This window comes from Pan paniscus, chromosome 13 (genome assembly GCF_029289425.2).
Source record: "Pan paniscus chromosome 13, NHGRI_mPanPan1-v2.0_pri, whole genome shotgun sequence".
NCBI lineage: Eukaryota > Metazoa > Chordata > Mammalia > Primates > Hominidae > Pan > Pan paniscus.
In genome coordinates this window covers 91,642,604-91,650,147 of record NC_073262.2, presented here as the reverse complement: position 1 = coordinate 91,650,147, position 7,544 = coordinate 91,642,604, and positions in this window count along the sequence as shown.

Genomic DNA, 7,544 nt, shown 5'->3' with positions numbered 1-7,544 from the left:
AGGGGGAAAAAAGAGAGAAGAAACCAATTACCAATATCAGCAATGAGAAAGGTGACATTAGGACAGATATTACAGTTATTAAAATGATAGTAACGGATATTATAAAAACTTTATGTCAGTAAATTTGACAATTTACATGAAATAGGCAAATTCCTTAAAAACCACAAACTATAATCTTCACTCAAGAAGAAACAGACAACCTGAACAGCCATAGGTCTATTAAAAACAATGTTATTGCAGATAAAAAGAAATCTTCCCAGAAAGAAGTTTAATTCTAGGTAACTGATGAATTCAATTAAATAAAGAAGACATAATATCCATACTATATCAACTCATCAATAAAAATAAAACTTATATTATGAGACTTGTGTTCTGTGATCCTAAAATCAGATTAAGATATTACACAAATAGAACATAGCAAGCCCACATGCCTTGTGAACATAGGTGCAAAAATTCTTAACAAAATGATAGCAAATTGAATCCAAGAATACTTCATAAAACATAAAAATCACTGACCAAGTGAGTTTTGTCTGAAGAATACAAAATTTGTTTAAAGTTTGAAAATCAATGTAGTTCATTGTATCAGCAGACTAAAAAATAAAAATACATAATAATCCCAATAGGTGCAGAAATAGCATTTGATGACATCAACCATCCATAAACTTTCAACTTTCTAAGCATATAAGGAAACTTTCTCAACCTGATAGAGTCATCATGAAAAATCTACAGTTAAATATACATTATGATGAAAGACTGAATACTTTTTCTCTAAGATCAGCAAGAAGGCAAGGCTGTTCACTCTCACCACTTCCATTCAATATCATGCAGGATGTTTTTGACAGCGCAATAAGCTAAGAAAATAAAGTCATTTAGACTAGAAAATAAGAAATTGGAACTACTAAGTGAGTTTAGCACACTGCAGGGTAAAAGACAAATATACTAAAATTAATTGTATTTATATATGTCAGCAACTTAAAGTTGGAAAATGAAATTTAAATAAATACCATCTATAGTAACATTAAAATATAAAATACTTAAGAACAAGTCTGAAAAGCAAACACGTGCAAGGCTTGCCTGTGCACTAAAAATTGTAAAATGTAATAATAAAAGATCTAAATAAATGAAAAGGCATATCTTCTTTATAAATTGAAACACATAATAATATTAAGATATTTGTTCTCCTCAAGTTGAACTATAGATTTAATGCCGTCTCAATCAAAATCTTAGCATGATTTGTTTTCAGAAATTGGCGAGCTCATTCTAAGGTTCATATAAAAACACAAAGCACTTAGAATAGACAAAAGAACTTGAAAAAAAGATTCAAGTTGGAAGACAAACTATCTGGCTTCAGGACTTATTTTAAAGTTAAGGTGTTCAACACAAATTGATAATGGTTTATGTATAAACAAGTAGATTAATCGAACAGTTACATATTCAATTGATATTCAACAAAAGTGTGAAGTTAATTCCATGAAAAAGAATATAATTGTTTAATTGTTCTGGATTGGATATTCATTTAAAAAACAGAACCTTTCTTCATACCTACCTTCAGATACAAAAAAAAAGACTTAAAATAAGTCATAGACCTAAATGTAACACCCCAGACCATAAACTCACTAGAGGAAAATATGAGAACACATTGTTTTAACCTTGGGTTGACTAAATAGACAACACCAGAATCATAATACATAAAAGAAAGTGTTGTAAAATGGAAGGTTATCTAAGTAAAAAACTGGCTCTTGAACAACATTGTTAAGGAATTGAAAAGAGAAGTCACACATCGAAAGAAAATATTTGCAAATTGTATATCTAATAAAAAAACCCTTGTATTCAGAGTATATGTAGAACTCTCAAAACTCAGTAAGACAACAAAGAGCCCAATTTAAAAAAATCAAAAGATTTGAACACTTTTATTAAAGAATATAAATTGATGGTAATAAGTATATTGAAATGATGTTCAACATCATTAATCACTGGAGAAATGCAAATTAGAACAGCAATTTCATAACACTACACACTTATTAGAAAGTCTAAAATTAAAGTGTAAAGTGTTGATGAGGATGCATTGCAACTGAAAGTCTTATACGCTATTAGTACAAATGTAAAATGTGTAAAATGATACAACTGCTTTGAAAAACAGCTTTTCAGTTTCTTAAGAAGTTAAACATATACCACATGACCCCGTCATTCTATGTTTAGTATTTACTCAACAGCAAGGAAAGTATATGTCCATACTTATTCATAAATGTTCATAGCAGCTCTATTTATAACAATCAAAACTGAAAATAATCCACATCTCCAACAATAGGTCAATGGGAAACATATTGTGGAATTTTGTATACAATGGAATATCACTCAGCAATAGAAAGCAATAACTATTGAATCACTCATCAGTCTTGAGGCTCATAGAATAATTATGCTGAATGAAAGAAACCAGACTAAAAGGAGTACTGCTATATGACTCTATTTATGTAAAATTCTATAAAATTAAAACTTATCTATAGACAGTTTGCTTATAGATAGAAGCAAATAAATGATTTTCTGTGGTGGAGGGGATTGGGAGGGGCAGGGAGAGGATTGCAGAGACTTGAGGAAACTTCTGTAGATAATATGTTTATTATGTTGATCGTGGTGATGTTTTCATGGGTGTATACATATGTCAAATCTTATTAGTTTAATCATGCGCAGCTTATTTTATGTTTACTGTATTTAAATTAAGCTGTTTAAAAAAGTAAACAAAAACAATATACACAAGTGAAGAAAATGGGGGGATGATCAGTAGACAGGAGACTTCTTGCAAGAGGAAATGTGGATAAATAGTATTCATGGATTAAACAAAATAAATACAGAGGTGCTCTGAGGAAAAGGATCACACTTTGTTTGGTACAGAGAAACTTGGCAGTCTGCTATAGAGGGCTCACATATCCCAACCACACAAAATGCAAAGTGTTAAATGCAATGGCATTTAGGCAAACAGTGAGAGAATAGTTCCTACAATATTTCCCCTGCTTCAGATGCTAGCCACAAAGTTGGGTATCCCAAGACCACCCTTACTTCAGACCAACTGGCTATAAATTTGGGAGTTCCCACGACCACCCTCAGATTCAGTCATTTGCTAGAATAGCTCACAGAACTCAAGAAAATTGTATACTTATGTTTACAGTTTTATTATAATGAAAGTATACAAATTAGAAACAGCTGAAAGAACAGAACATAGGGCAAATCTGGGCGGGTTCTGAAAATGAAGTTTCTGTCATTATCAGGGACACATTACCTTCTTGGTATTGAAGTGTGACAACACTCAAAGAATACAGTTGTCCATTGGTATCTGTGGGGAAACAGTTCAAGGACCTTCTGCAGATACCAAAATGCATAGATACTCAAGTCCCTTATATAAAATGGCATAGAATTTACATATAACCTATGCGTATCCACCCATATACTTTAAAACATGTCTAGACTGCTCATAAATACCTAATACAACGTAAATGCTATGCAAATAGTTGTTATATTTTATTGGTTTTTAGTTTGTATTATTTTTATTATTGTATTGCTATTTTTTTCTTAATATGTTTGATCCACAGTTGGTGGAATTCATGGAAATGGTGGGCCAACTACTGTATTGCCAACCAGGGAAGCTCCCCCTAGTCATTGGTGTTCAGAGTTTGTATTGGGTTTCAATTACATTTTGCCCACATAGCTGACTTTTGGTCTCCATTATCCAGAAGTTTGGTCAGTCTCCATTTTCTCCAGAGGTTGGAACAGTATATGGTATGTTCCACAGCCTCCGCCATAAATTACATTGTTAGGCCGCCTAGTGGCCAAAGCCCCCCGCCCCGCCCCCGGTAAACAAAAACACTCTTAAGACATTGAAGGAACCTAGAGATCACCTCCTAGTAGTTAAGGACAAAGGCCAGACCCCTCTTTGAGTAAAGTTAATTATTCACTGTACACTAAGGAACCTATGAGTTCTTCTACTATGTGATGTTTCTATATGTACAATATTTGGTATATCCTTCACTCAAGATCTAGCACTTAGCACCAAAACACAGCAACGCATCATTACTCTAAACATCTGTAATTTGAACTGATGAGCGGGGAGCATTCCCGTGACCCCCTTGGCGGGCAGGAGGGAACTGGAGTGGTTCGTTTCACTCAGCCCACAGCTCAGAACCCTTTCGGAAGGGGGAGCATGCAGGTGAGCCAGTGCAGGAGCCAGGGGCGAGCACCTTTGAGTTCCCGCCCCACAGCAGAGTCTAGGGGTGTGTTACAACGCTCCCTTGCTCTGCCGTCGGGGACGGCTGAGTGTTAACCCTCAAGTTCTCGTCTGGCTGTCCTGGACAAATCAGGTCACAGAAACTATTTGAAAGATGAAGAATGTGAAGACTTTATTGAGCAGTAGAGGTGGCTTTCAACGGGATGAGGAGCTGGAAGTGGGAAGGTGGGGTGGAGGGTGGGGGCAGAGATAATCTTCCCCTGGAATTCAGACACCTCTTCTCTTCTCTCCTTCTCTGTCGTGCCGGTCGGCTGGTCTGCAGCTCTCTGCCCTTCTCTTCTCTGCCACTGTGCTCCTCTATTCCTCTCGACATCCAGTCACTATGTCTGAGCCAGCTAAGGCTTCCGGTGTATATGGCACAGGATAGGGGGCGTGGCAGGACAGAGTGGTCTTGGAAAACGCAACATTCCCGTGCGATAACAAGAGTCCCTGTTCTCATTTAGGTTTGCAGGTACAAGCTTGAGGGTGGAGCCCTCACCAGGGACCTCGCTCTTTTCTACCTAGTATTTCCTTGCCCTCTTCCGGTATCATTAACACCATTCAGACCCCAAGGAAACTGTTTCTCCTGCTCTATGTTCTAGAAGCAAAAATCAATCCAGTTTTAATACCTTGAAAATTTTGGTTTGTGTGATGCCAAAGTTGGGGACCTACATACGGTGCTTAGAAGTGTCCAGAGGATTAGAATGGTAGCAAAACTTAGACAAGACAAAATTCAAAATAATTAATGTATCATCTTCTTCCACTACAGTATCATAAGAGATTCTTGCCTAACCTAACGGTCTTTCCCAGCAGTACTAAGATCCATTTATTGTGTTTCATTTTGTTTCCATTTGTGGATTTGGAGACATTAACAAATTAGCATTATATTCACAAGTATTGCCCATGGCAGTTGAAGAGTATTTTGGAATTTTAAATAATTCATATTACTTTTACTTTGTTTCTCTGGGACGCTAGACCAAACATATTTGAAGTGTGTTATTGATTTTTTTTAAATTGGCAACTAGATAGATATTGATATAAGAAAATACAATTTAATTTCTGTAAGTTTGATATTTAAAAATTTAGTTTTACTTAAATAATTTTGATTTAAATATTAAATATTTGTTGATTATAATTCCCTTTTCTCCTCAAAATTCTAATAGATGATTGTGAAATTAAAAATCTTTTTTGGAAAACTGTGCAAATATAACAATCATTTTGATTTTTACATTTATATTTTTAATACAAATAGTAAATTATGTGTATTTTAATACAATTAATTTTTATTTTGTGTTTCTATATTATTACACAACACGTATTATACTGAAATGGGAATAAGTAAAAGCAAATTTTATAGACTAAGTGAATGATAATTTGTGAGTTATCTATATCTTGATATTAGTCCTGTTCCCTAAAAAATGTCGGGTCACTGATAGAATGCCTAGATGTACAATAATGATTCAATTCAGTCATCCTTGATATTATTTTGACTTTCAGTAATATACAAACTATGGCTTTACACATCTATTTTTAAATTATGTTTTTCTGAATGTTAAGAAATTGAATTTATTAAGAATTTTGAATTTATTAAGAATTTTGAATTTATTAATGAATAAATTTGTTAAGAAGCAAAGATAAAGCAAACTTTATTAGCAGCTTGTTAACTTACAGCCTTTAAATATTTAGCCATATTCATGTAGCCTCTGTTTATTGTCTTGGTCAGGACTCCAAAAATAGTAGAATTGGGCATGCTGATGATGATGACAGTCTAATTGTCCAAGGGGTATTGAGGGAGCATTTCAGTGTCAGTGCTTGCAAATATAAAGAGGAGAGTGACACATGAGGCTCATATGAGGCAGATCAATTCAAGATCTTTGCACGTGTGTGTACAAGTGCTGCACAAGCTTGAGGGCTCCAGGACATATATCCACAGGAAAATCAGACAGTTTTGTTGAAAAATTGATAAATTTAAGGATTGAGAGAACATCTTTTTTTTTTGGTCAACAACAAAAATATAAAGACATTTTAGACACTCCAAGAAATATACATGCCCTACCAGAAAGTCATGAATCAAATAAAAAAGTAGCGTGATTTACAGCAACTAATGGAGCACAAAAAGAAAAAATCGGCTGGGCGCGGTGGCTCACACCTGTAATCCCAGCATTTTGGGAGGTGGAGGCGGGTGGATCTCTTGAGGTCAGGAGTTTGAGACCACCCTGGCCAACATGGTTAAACCCCGTCTCTACTAAAAATTAAAAAAAGAAAAAAATAGCAGGGCATGGTAGTGCGCACCTGTAATCCCAGCTACTAGGAAGGCTGAGGCAGAAGAATTGCTTGAACCCAGGGGGCAGAGGTTTCAGTGAGCCGAGATCCTGTCACTGCACTCCAGCCTGGGTGATAGAGGGAGACTCCGTTTCAAAAAAAAAAAAAAGAAAAAGAAAAAATTACTTTTACCACATTGATAGTTAAATGCACATGAAATTTTACCTTCAGAAGAAGAAATACATGGGTACATTTCTATCACACATGGGGCTCTTCAAAGTTTAATTTTTATCTCATCGTAATATCTGTTTTTAGCCAGTTTATAGATACAGCATGAAAGACTTACCTATGGTTACAAAATAGATGGATTTGGGGTTCAGTCACAGCATTTTCAAAATTAAAACCAAACCTAATAAGTATTGGCAATCTGTACCTAACAAATAAGATTATGCCAAGAAAAATGTAAGATGTCTGGTAAAGAAGTAAAGGAAAGTAAAACTCATTTTCCATGATTAGTTTTTTTTTATTTTTGACTTTGATAATTACAGAGAAAAGTGCTTTGAAATATGCTTATGGAGGACTTACAGTATCAGAAAACAAAACAAAACAATGTGAAATTTCTCAAATAAAAATCTTGAGTTTATTATACCCTTGCATTAGCCAAAAATTAATTATAATTACACATTGTATTTTTATTCTTGTGAATTTTGTGGGAAATATTTTATCCCAGTTTCATAAGTGAGGAAATTGAGGCACCTAGAGATTAATTGGTTTCTCCTGAGGCATGAAGTCAGTAATTTACAGTGAACCTCTCATGTCTTTGAAAACAATTATTGGAATCTCATCCTAGGTTTTTCCTAGTTCCTTCTTTCAGCTTCTGTTTGTCACTCAATGTTCTAGTTTCAACTTGTACACTTTCTAGCAAATAAACAAAGACGAGGAAGCTTGGTGACCATAATTATTGGTCAAATATTTCATTTTGGTGACATACATTCTTAAAGAGGGAAATGACAATGATGAGTGAAAA